The sequence below is a fragment of the Gadus macrocephalus genome, chromosome 6, assembly GCF_031168955.1.
Source record: "Gadus macrocephalus chromosome 6, ASM3116895v1".
Classification (NCBI taxonomy): Eukaryota; Metazoa; Chordata; class Actinopteri; order Gadiformes; family Gadidae; genus Gadus; species Gadus macrocephalus.
This window is the reverse complement of record NC_082387.1, coordinates 20,065,695-20,077,735: the sequence shown is the minus strand read 5'-3', so window position 1 is coordinate 20,077,735 and position 12,041 is coordinate 20,065,695. Positions and strand designations below refer to the sequence as shown.

Below are 12,041 nucleotides of genomic sequence, written 5' to 3'. Positions count from 1 at the left end.
ACTGGACACAGCATTTCAACTGCACCTTACAAAGACAAGTTTTTGTAAGGTGCAGGGGTCAAGGTGAGGGTAGAGGGGGGGGGTCAAGGTGAGGGTAGAGGGGGGGGGTCAAGGTGAGGGTAGAGGGGGGGGGTTCAAGGTGAGGGTAGAGGGGGGGGGGTCAAGGTGAGGGTAGAGGGGGGGGTTCAAGGTGAGGGTAGAGGGGGGGTCAAGGTGAGGGTAGAGGGGGGGGTCAAGGTGAGGGTAGAGGGGGGGTCAAGGTGAGGGTAGAGGGGGGGGGGTCAAGGTGAGGGTAGAGGGGGGGGGGTCAAGGTGAGGGTAGAGGGGGGGGGGTCAAGGTGAGGGTAGAGGGGGGGGTCAAGGTGAGGGTAGAGGGGGGGGTCAAGGTGAGGGTAGAGGGGGGGGTCAAGGTGAGGGTAGAGGGGGGGTGAGGGTAGAGGGGGGGTTCAAGGTGAGGGTAGAGGGGGGGGTCAAGGTGAGGGTAGAGGGGGGGGGTCAAGGTGAGGGTAGAGGGGGGGGGTCAAGGTGAGGGTAGAGGGGGGGGTCAAGGTGAGGGTAGAGGGGGGGTTCAAGGTGAGGGTAGAGGTCGAGGGTAGGGTAAATGTGTATAGGTTAACTCATTATGGTCAGTATTAAACATCACATAATGCACAACATGCAGAAAAAGCCACACAACCAGGTAGAATTTGTTATATACGATTTTATATAAACACCACGAGTATACATTTTATATAATCGTTTGCACATTGAAACATTTTGGGAAGCGATTTGTCCGATGTCCGAACCCATTTTGATCACAAAGCGTATATCGTGAATCCAGCGCAGCCATCTGTCCCTAACTCTGTCCCTAACACTGAACCCCGACGCCTTGAAGGACAAGGAACCCTCCCACTGTGGGGAGGAAGGAACCCTCGATGGAACACGCTAGGTGCATCCAAACGTGCAACAGATGGTGAGAAGGTCACGTTGCGTGAGTGTGGAGGAGATGAATCCACAGGCCAAAGTCCTGTTGTGTGAGTGTGGAGTAGATTAATCCACAGGCCAAGGTCACGTTGTGTGAGTGTGAAGGAGATGAATCCACAGGCCAGCGATGAGTGGTGGTTGTTGATCACTGAAATGTGGACAGAGGAAAAACAGCATATTGTTCAGTTGACTGTCTAGGTAGTGTCACGTTATCAAAAGGTTATTACACCTGTAGTCAATGAACACGATGTCCATGTCATCTTCAGCAGTGGGCTACTGACCTAAAGGCCTCCAGCTGGTCAGAGATACAGGTTTGATGCAGCTCAGGTCTGTCTGTCCCAGACTGGACACAGCATTTCAACTGCACCTTACAAAGACGGATGATATGAATACAAAAGGATACAATGATTCAGTTATTTAGCAGACCGGAGCCAAAGAGACTTGGTGAATTCAGAAGTGCGTCATGCCATGTAGTCTGAGAACTCAGGGGTGGAACCCAGCACCATTTGATGGAGAGCCCAACACCCCATCCTGCCCTGTTAAGAGTTCCATCGGCAACAGACTCACCTTCCAGATGCATGGCTCCTTCAGCTCTCTCCTCAGTGGATATCCCCTTGGAGTCGGGTGTCACTCGCCCCACCCTGACGTCCTTCACCAGGCAGGTCCTCCATCACCTCCCTATGCCCCGCCTTCCTGTTTGGGGACAAACGGGGCCGTTTGGCCTCAATGTCTGGGCACAATCAAAGTGGTAGTTTGATGGTCTGACATCAGTGGTAGTTTGCTATAATGTCTGGTAGTAAACCGTTGTTTCCCAGTACAAGTCATGTTTAGTTCATGCAAACATACCAGTACTACTTGTTGGCAGGCAGACTCATGGTTCTCCAGGTGCACGGCTCCTCCATCAGCTCTCCTCAGGCAAGGACTCCTGGTCTGTGTAAACAGTGGTGGTAGTTGAGCAATTGGGGGGGGGGGGGGGGGGTATTCTTGTGACGCCCAGTTTAAACCAAAGCCCTGGCTGGAGTGTTAATGAGGGCATTGAATATGATTTGTTTTATTCTTTCCAACTTGCATAGAAACTAAAGCAAATGCAAAGCAGCTATAGTTTGTAATCTTTTAAGTCAGAACACTGAAATATTCTAGTTGATGAAAATGCTGTTCAGTTCCATAAATAATTGAATCACTTAGTTCTGATCGTCACATGACTGAACACAATGATGACCCACAGCTGTCCTTTACCTTCCAGAGACCTCTGCAGTCGCATCGTAGCGATCGTAGATCCGAGCGGATCCTGGTGGGTCAGCGATACAATCAGGATATGAAAAAAAAAAAAAACATTCTCACACCTCAGTAGACAGTTTTTCTTCATTTTAAAAGGGGACATTATACCACCAGGTGTGAGTGTGATTAGCCTTACAAGCCGTTTCCGAAATCTGACACATATTACATCACTACTGGGCGTGTACACCTAGATCTATGCTGGATAGATGAGCAACGTTTACTTCGGCCCACTGGGTAGGCTGGTAGAATGATCTGTACAGCACAGATCTAGGTGGACACGCCCACTAGTGATGTCATATGGGGCAGATTTTTCAAAACTGCTTGTTAGGCTAATCACACTCACACCTGGTGGTATAATATGTCCCCTTTACAGAATAACAACTTTCAGAACTCATGTGAATAATCAGACGCTGCAGCCTCACATGGAGAGCAAAATTGTGAGTGAATAAATCCTGTTCACTCACAGCTCCATTAACCCAGCGACTTTTTTCTCTAAATCATTCTGATCAAAACGATGGCTGAAGAGACCGATGTAGGGCTGGTGGATTGGCTAGTCTAGCAGCCTACTCCTTCACATTGAGGTGGCAGTTTAAGGTATAATCACCTCAGGGTCGGCTGTCCTTGCCCCCCCACCGAGGGACGTCCTTCACCAGCAGGTACTCAGCACGGCTCCATCACCACCCCTCCATCACAGAGTCCTGGTCTGGGGCAAAAAGCAGGGAATTTGCCTCATGTCCACCATGTTCAGTTCATGCAAACCAGTGCAAACCAGTACCACCTGTTGGCAGGTAGATTCATGGTCGCCCTCCAGATGCAGTTCCTCCATCAGCCAAGGGCATCGGGTCTGTAACAAACAGGGGTGGTAGTTGAGCAGTGGGTGGGATTATTCTTTGGACGCCTCTTTTAAACCATTCTGAACCAAAGTACTGGCTTTTGGTGTAAAATGTAGAGGAATAGAAGACACTGCAAGTTAAAAAAATAAATAAGAACCATGCACACACTTGAAAATGCAGGAGAATGGTAGAACATTCTGTGAATTCAACAGCACACATTTGAAATTTGACTGTTAACATTATTCAAACAGTCTTCTGCCTCAGCTGAAACTCAATATTTAAAACAAACGATAAAACTTGTAGAATTCTTGTACCAGTAGCGTAGACTCTAGCCTTCACATTGAGGGGTTAGAGTCTCAATAAAACTTCACCGATGGCTCCATTAAGCCAAGGACGGTTTTCTCTAAATCTGCCATATTAGATGACGGCTGAAGTAACCGATTTTAGAACAGAAACTGTTCAGTAGCAGTGAGTGATAATCAATTTAGAGACTGGCTGCATTCACCCGACATCATTCTTAAGGCAGGGCCTCCGTCCACCATGGCTCCGTCGGCTCTCGTCCACCATGGCTCCGTCGGCTCTCCTCAATCAGTCCTCCTCCTCCACCAACGCGTCCTGACCTAACATCAAACGGCAGTAGTTGGGTCCAAAATCAGCCATATTAGATGACGGCTGAAGTAACCGATTTTAGAACAGAAACCGTTCAGTAGCAGTGAGTGATAATCAAACTAGAGACTGGCTGCATTCACCCCGACATCATTCTTAAGGCAGGACCTCCACCACGGCTCCTCCATCAGCTCTCGTCCACCATGGCGCCGTCGGCTCTCGTCCACCATGGCGCCGTCGGCTCTCGTCCACCATGGCTCTGTCGGCTCTCGTCCAACATGGCTCCGTCGGCTCTCCTCCATCAGTCCTCCTCCTCCACCAACGCGTCCTGACCTAACATCAAACGGCAGTAGTTGGGTCCAAAATCTGGTAACGAAGCCGGGGAGGTCAAACCTGCACACCCTTGCATTTGTAAAGGGGAAAAAATATCTAACTTCCTCAAGTTTACTCGTTGAGAAATGTATAAACTACTACTGTCAGAATGAAAATCTGAGAAAGATAATAAAAAATAGTCAACCTCTGCAATTAGTTTCAGAGAGGCTTGGTGATGGTTACCCTGGTCCACCCTGCTGCCCCATTACTGGTCCAGGTAGTGGGGTTACCCTCTGGTACTGAACCATCATAATCAAGCACATGAACATCCAATATACATCCTTTTAACACAAAAATCAACATTGATCGAAAGCCACTTACACCGATAGAGCCTGGTTCAACAGCTCGGCCACATCTACTCCCACCGACCACGCTGCAGAGATCACTGAGAAGATCATAATGTTATAAAAGATGGGTAAATACTGTGGGAATCAATGTGAGAAATCAGACGCTGCAGCCTCACATGGAGAGCAAAATTGTGAGTGAATAAATCCTGTTCACTCACAGCTCCATTAACTTTTTTCTCAAAATCATTCTGATCAAAACGATGGCTAAAGAGACCGATGTAGGGCTGGTGGAGTGGCTAGTCTAGCAGCCTACTCCTTCACATTGAGGTGGCAGTGTAAGGTATAATCACCTCAGGGTCGGCTGTCCCCCCACGAGGGACGTCCTTCACCAGCAGGTCCTCAGCACGGCTCCATCACCACCCCTCCATCACCTAGTCCTGGTCTGGGGCAAACAGCAGGGAATTTGCCTCATGTCCACCATGTTCAGTTCATGCAAACCACCATGTTCAGTTCATGCAAACCGTCAGTACCACCTGTTGGCAGGTAGATTCATGGTCGTCCTCCAGATGCAGTTCCTCCATCAGCCAAGGCCAAGGTCTGTAACAAACAGGGGTGGTAGTTGAGCAGTGGGTGGGATTATTCTCTGGAAGCCTCTTTTAAACCATTCTGAACCAAAGTACTGGCTTTTGGTGTAAAATGTAGAGGAATAGAAGACACTGCAAGTTAAAAAAACAAATAAGAACCATGCACACACTTGGAAATGTGTTATGCAGGAGAATGGTAGAACATTCTGTGAATTCAACAGAACACATTTGAAATTTGACTGTTAACATTATTAAAACAGTCTTCTGCCTCAGCTGAAACTCAATATTTAAAACAAACGATAAAACTTGTAGAATTCTTGTACCAGTAGCGTAGACTCCAGCCTTCACATTGAGGGGTTAGAGTCTCAATAAAACTTCACTGATGGCTCCATTAAGCCAAGGACGGTTTTCTCTAAATCTGCCATATTAGATGACGGCTGAAGTAACCGATTTTAGAACAGAAACTGTTCAGTAGCAGTGAGAGTGATAATCAATCTAGAGACTGGCTGCATTCACCCCGACATCATTCTTAAGGCAGGACCTCCACCACGGCTCCTCCATCGGCTCTCGTCCACCATGGCTCCTCCGTCGGCTCTCGACCACCATGGCTCCGTCGGCTCTCGTCCACCATGGCGCTGTCGGCTCTCGTCCACCATGGCTCCGTCGGCTCTCGTCCACCATGGCTCCATCGGATCTCCTCCATCAGCCCTCCTCCTCAACCAACGCGTCCTGACCTAACAAACAGCAGTAGTTGGGTCCAAAATTAGCCATATTAGATGACGGCTGAAGTAACCGATTTTAGAACAGAAACCGTTCAGTAGCAGTGAGTGATAATCAAACTAGAGACTGGCTGCATTCACCCCGACATCATTCTTAAGGCAGGACCTCCACCACGGCTCCTCCATCGGCTCTCGTCCACCATGGCGCCGTCGGCTCTCGTCCACCATGGCGCCGTCGGCTCTCGTCCACCATGGCTCTGTCGGCTCTCGTCCAACATGGCTCCGTCGGCTCTCCTCCATCAGTCCTCCTCCTCCACCAACGCGTCCTGACCTAACATCAAACGGCAGTAGTTGGGTCCAAAATCTGGTAACAAAGCCGGGGAGGTCAAACCTGCACACCCTTGCATTTGTAAAGGGGAAAAAATATCAAACTTCAAGTTTACAAGTTGACTCGTTGAGAAATGTATAAACTACCACTGTCAGAATGAAAATCTGAGAAAGATAATAAAAAATAATCAGCCTCAACAATTAGTTTCAGAGCGGCTTGGAGATGGTACCCTGGTCCACCCTGCTGCCCCATTACTGGTCCAGGTAGTGGGGTTACCCTCTGGTCCCCAGCCTCAGGTCCAACCAGCTGTGTTGTACAATATTTAACTAAACCTTGGGAGACGACGTGCCATTTCTAAACTGCTGTAAATTAGCTTTATTAATCAACTACATTTACATTGAGGGCATTTAGCAGATGCTTTTAACCAAAGCGATGAGTACATTTTTCAGAAAGAGAAGCAATAAACTAGACACAGGTTGGACGTCTTCAGGAAGCGGACTCCCAAACACTAAATCAAGGTACTGAACCATCATAATCAAGCACATTAACATCCAATATTCATACTTTTAACGCAAAAATCAACATTGATCGAAAGCCACTTACACGATAGAGCCTGGTTCACCTGCTCGGCCACATCTCCTCCCACCGACCACGCTGCAGAGATCACTGAGAAGATCATAATGTTATAAAAGATTGGTAAATACTGTGGGAATCAATGTGAAAGCTTCCATATCAAACACTCACATGTGCGGTTGGATTGACATCTTCTGCATCATACAGGATCAGGACTGCAAGGCCTGGAGTTTCCCCCCGTCTGTTAGCACAACATTCATCCATTTAAAAACACCACAACGCGCTTTACATCACTGCCTCACCAATAATAAACTGAACATCAATATAAGAGTTCTTGGTCACCACGTATCTTAGTTGCCTTGTGCTTAGTTTGATTTATTCAAAAGTCAAAGGTTTATGGTAGCATTTGCGCAACAATTAACTTTACTTTTCTAAACAGCTATACCATTTGATAATACGTGAATGGCTTACATTTAACCCTTCCTTTTGTTTCTGAAGTCTAGCAGAAACTATATTGAGCAGATCACAGCCCAGATATTTAGAACACTAGCAATATCAATAGTAATTTAGATAGTAAAATGATACTTAGCCACATTCAGCTGCTGGGTTGTTGAAGAAATAAAAAGCCGTAGTAGGTAAATGCCGTCGTCTCCATCTTTTACGCGACCCGATAAATGTATGCGCAGAAAATCGAGAGTTGATTGTAGAGCGCAGTTATCAAAGTAGTTTGCGGTATTTTGTGGGATAATTAAAAATATATATATTTTAAGAGTGCCCTTCCTAATTTCTAGTGCATAAGGATTTACCAATAATCGCAGATGGTTACCTATAGAAATGGGGCATTGCCAGATTACCTTAATTGGGTACGCTCATTAGTTATGAGGTTTACGCAAATGCCAATATTGATCGTACTGCCAGACGCCATAATAAGGTGTGGATGACATAACGCAATTGCCAATCCTGATCGTACTGCCAGACGCCATAATAAGGTGTGGATGACGTAACGCAATTGCCAATCCTGTTCGTACTGCCAGTTATCCTCCACCACACAGTACTGCAGCATTAGAGCTTCACAGACTGCACAAAACTAACTACCAACCTCTACAGAAACCCCAAGCCCCGTCATACTGGAATCGTAACGTTCCAGTACGAATCATCCCTAAGTAACGTAACCAGCACCTCACCTTGAGCTGAACGACGATGAAGATCTTGTGGTCGTCTCATTGCAAAATACAGCCAACAGACTTACCTTGAGGCGATCTGGTAGTTTGTTGCTGTTGGTTTATGTACAAAACATTTTGACTAAACATTTCAGTTACCCCATTTAACTAATTATCTACCAATTAACAATGCTTGCCAGTGTACAAAAAAAAGCTAACTAATCTGTCTTTTGGCTACTTCCTCGCTTCACATCGCATGAGCATTGTCATATTGATCCGGGTGTGGTCTGAGTGGCCAGAGATGCATGTTAGGATACTGTGCTGTCTGAAGTCTACTGTTCTGTAGACGTGCCCCCCTCCGGAGAAACAGTGTTCAAAAGGGCTGTTGCATCAGTTACATGACCTGGAACATCCGTCAAGACTGTGACAGGGACTCCCCAAGGAGAGACGCCATGGGTAGGATGCGAGGGCTCTTTCTCAGCGACTAGAATACACCACAGCGCCTACGGGAGGGAACCATTGCACACATTTCAATATTCCTCTTCATAGATCTTGAAGCCCCAGCGAGGATTTATTTTCCTCCTCAGCTGAAGAAGAGCTTGGTTACAGCATGAAGAGAACCCTAGTTGGGATGTTACAAAGATGGTTTCTGATATAAAGGGGTACCCAACTCCCAGGTCCAGCTAGCATCGACAAATGCATTGCAATTCAGCCCAAGAAAAACTTGCATCCCAGCACAGGAGTCCAGAAGATAAAATCCACAGGGCCTGCCAGCCAACTATCATGTCGGGGCTAGAAAGGGCAGCCACGTCGCAGTCTTTCAAGCTTGAAGGACCATTTCCTAAAATGTTGTGATGTATAATAAGTGCGTATCCCCATGTCATCACGCTCACACATGGTATGCCTTGTCACCCTGATCACGCCCGGATGAAGAACCCCAGGCCAGGTAGAACCCTGACTACATGAACAACCGAACCAGGTAGAACCCTGACCACATGAACAACCAGGCCAGGCAGAACCCTGACCACATGAACAACCAGGCCAGGTAGAACCCTGACCACATGAACAACCAGGCCAGGTAGAACCCTGACCACATGAACAACCAGGCCAGGTAGAACCCTGACCACATGAACCAGGCCAGGCAGAACCCTGACCACATGAAGAACCAGGCCAGGTAGAACCCTGACCGCATGAAGAACCAGGCCAGGTAGAACCCTGACCGCATGAACAACCAGGCCAGGCAGAACCCTGACCGCATGAACAACCAGGCCAGGCAGAACCCTGACCACATGAAGAACCAGGCCAGGCAGAACCCTGACCACATGAAGAACCAGGCCAGGCAGAACCCTGACCACATGAAGAACCAGGCCAGGCAGAACCCTGACCACATGAACAACCAGGCCAGGCAGAACCCTGACCGCATGAACAACCAGGCCAGGCAGAACCCTGACCGCATGAACAACCAGGCCAGGTAAAACCCTGACCACATGAACAACCAGGCAAGGTAGAACCCTCGCCATGCCCACCTGAAGAGCCACAGGCAGTCCAGTTGTTTTCCTTCAGACTCAAACTCTTCCGCTTTGATGAGCCTGAGAACAGGGACGGGATTTGATGGAAGTGGTGAGAAGGTAATCTGATTAGGTCACCCCAGTGGTGGGAATGCTCATGCGATGTGAAGGTATCGGACATCCCAGTAGCTGGTAGGTTTCGGACATCCCAGTAGCTGGTAGGTTTCAGACATCCCAGTAGCTGGTAGGTTTCAGACATCCCAGTAGCTGGTAGGTTTCAGACATCCCAGTAGCTGGTAGGTTTCAGACATCCCAGTAGCTGGTAGGTTTCAGACATCCCAGTAGCTGGTAGGTTTCAGACATCCCAGTAGCTGGTAGGTTTCAGACATCCCAGTAGCTGGTAGGTTTCAGACATCCCAGTAGCTGGTAGGTTTCAGACATCCCAGTAGCTGGTAGGTTTCAGACATCCCAGTAGCTGGTAGGTTTCAGACATCCCAGTAGCTGGTAGGTTTCAGACATCCCAGTAGCTGGTAGGTTTCAGACATCCCAGTAGCTGGTAGGTTTCAGACATCCCAGTAGCTGGTAGGTTTCAGACATCCCAGTAGCTGGTAGGTTTCAGACATCCCAGTAGCTGGTAGGTTTCAGACATCCCAGTAGCTGGTAGGTTTCAGACATCCCAGTAGTTGGTAGGTTTCAGACATCCCAGTAGCTGGTAGGTTTCAGACATCCCAGTAGTTGGTAGGTTTCAGACATCCCAGTAGTTGGTAGGTATCGGACGTCCCAGTAGTTGGTAGGTATCTGACGTCCCAGTAGTTGGTAGGTATCTGACGTCCCAGTAGTTGGTAGGTATCTGACGTCCCAGTAGTTGGTAGGTAGGTCATGAACGGACCAGACCTTGAACAGAGCAGGGATTGGTTGGTAGGTCTTTACAGTAGGATTCTCCTCATCCCATATGAACAGCAGGCCGATGAGCCCTCTGCTGGCTCAGATGCAAGCCTTTCTCAGGCTGAACTGCAGAGTAATGGAGGAGGCCAGCTGGTCCTGGAAGTTCGGTCCTCTTAAATCAGAACCTATCGCGGTAAGATCCCACCAAGGACCCTTTTCGTGACTGCAGCTGTGCTCTACTCCAGCTGCGGAGGTAGAGAAACCGTAGCTACGGCTACAAGATGTATGGTGGGCAACGTTGAAATGTGCTCCATGGTTCTCTAGCGAAGGACAGAGGTGGTGTTCTAGTCGTTGAGGAAGAGCCCTCACCTCTCATCCCCGGGCGTTTCTCCTTTAGGTGAGAGCCTGTCACCATCTTGAATGACATCCCAGTTCATGGAAATGACTTCACAACCACCTCTTAGACACATGCCTTCACCTGAAGGGGGCAAGTCTACAGAGCTGGAGGCTTCAGACAGCGCAGAACCCTAGCATGCATCTCTGATCACTCAATCTGAACCCTCATCAGTACGGTAACTCATGTGACGTGATGCAAAGTTCAGGAAGTAGTGGCGAAGCATGTCGAAAGAAAATCTAGACAAAACCTTGGAGTATGTTTTGGCTGCACTCTGAGAAACCCTATGTTACTATTCTCACAATTCACTTGGAACCTATACTACACCCCTTCTAACACAGCATTGACACATGTTCAAACTAAACAGGTAATTAGCCCACGTACCAACAAAAAACATTATTTAAATCATTCACCTTTCCACCTCAGCCAACGAGGAGGCCAAAACAATGCCCCAGCATAAAGAGGAAATATAAGGACTTACAGTTCGCAGTTTCTTCTTCATGGTTCAGTTTTGATACTCACAGAATCACTTTCTCCTCTTTGACCTGTGAAGTAACGGAACGAGCAGATTCGTTTTAGTGCTCAAACCACACCACTGAGGCAAAGTTGATTCAAGCTAACTTAATTTGAATTAATCATGCATTCCTTTCCCCAAATATTGGCACCAATCTTGTAGCGACAGTCCTTTAACCTGTAGAAACTTCATTAAAACTTGATACTAATCATTTTTTTTAACTTTATTTTGGCAGTTGTGTATAGTTTAGCTGCATCTAGACGAATATACTTGAAAGAAATATATCAAATTCTTAAGGGTTTTAACTTTTAACTAATAAAACGATCAAGGGCTTAATAAAAAACATGATTTGGCAAACGCATCAGACTCTATAGACGTCTTAAATCAGCCCACACAACTAGCACATTAAATCCACATTTAACCACACCACCTGAATAAATAAATGGCCTATAACCAGGGCCGTCGCTATGGGCGGGCCATAGGGGGACGGGCCCGCCCCCCACAATGATTGTGCCCCCCCACTTGAGGCACGTCTCAAAAAAAAAAAAAAAAAAACTTTTATTTTATATTATTATTTATATTATTAACGCTCCGTTCACTTGCATGGGCCCTTCACAACTTAAGTATAATTGACCGCTGTCAAGGTAAACAAAGGATTTTTTGCCTCTAATGGAGTCTTTGCTACCGCTCCGCAAGAAGTCCGGTAACTTGTCAACCCCAGCGTCTTCGGTTGCTAAGCGACGTCAACGTCTTTGGCGGACTATTAAATCTGCCGATCTAGGCTACGTAGGCCTACGTAACTACGTCCATTTAGCCGCTAACAGTTACCGCGCATTTTGAAGTGAAGCTGGATGAGTTTTCGCTAGCTTACTTTCATTTCTAGTTCATCATCATGGATATTCGTAAGTGGTTGAAAAGCCCACCAACAGTCTAATAATCAGTCAGATAATTTCCTGGACCCATCAAAGGTAACCGTAACACCTCTCCTGCTATTAGTTGGAACTGATGTGGCTGAATCTGAATATACTGTGGCTTGT

General features: G+C 47.3%; 1 long non-coding RNA gene across 2 annotated transcripts; it reads right to left on the bottom strand.

The window, feature by feature from the left end:
* Window positions 1-694: 694 nt before the first annotated feature.
* On the bottom strand, window positions 695-3,219 carry LOC132459959 (uncharacterized). Of its 2 annotated transcripts, none has more exons than XR_009526321.1 (6): window positions 2,846-3,219; window positions 2,200-2,251; window positions 1,810-1,893; window positions 1,531-1,656; window positions 1,245-1,330; window positions 695-1,111 (listed from the first exon to the last, which is right to left on the bottom strand). It is a non-coding gene; the product is annotated as an uncharacterized LOC132459959 (long non-coding RNA). The 2 variants fall into 2 exon arrangements; XR_009526320.1 differs by having other exon boundaries at window positions 1,245-1,324; window positions 2,846-3,217.
* Window positions 3,220-12,041: the final 8,822 nt, after the last annotated feature.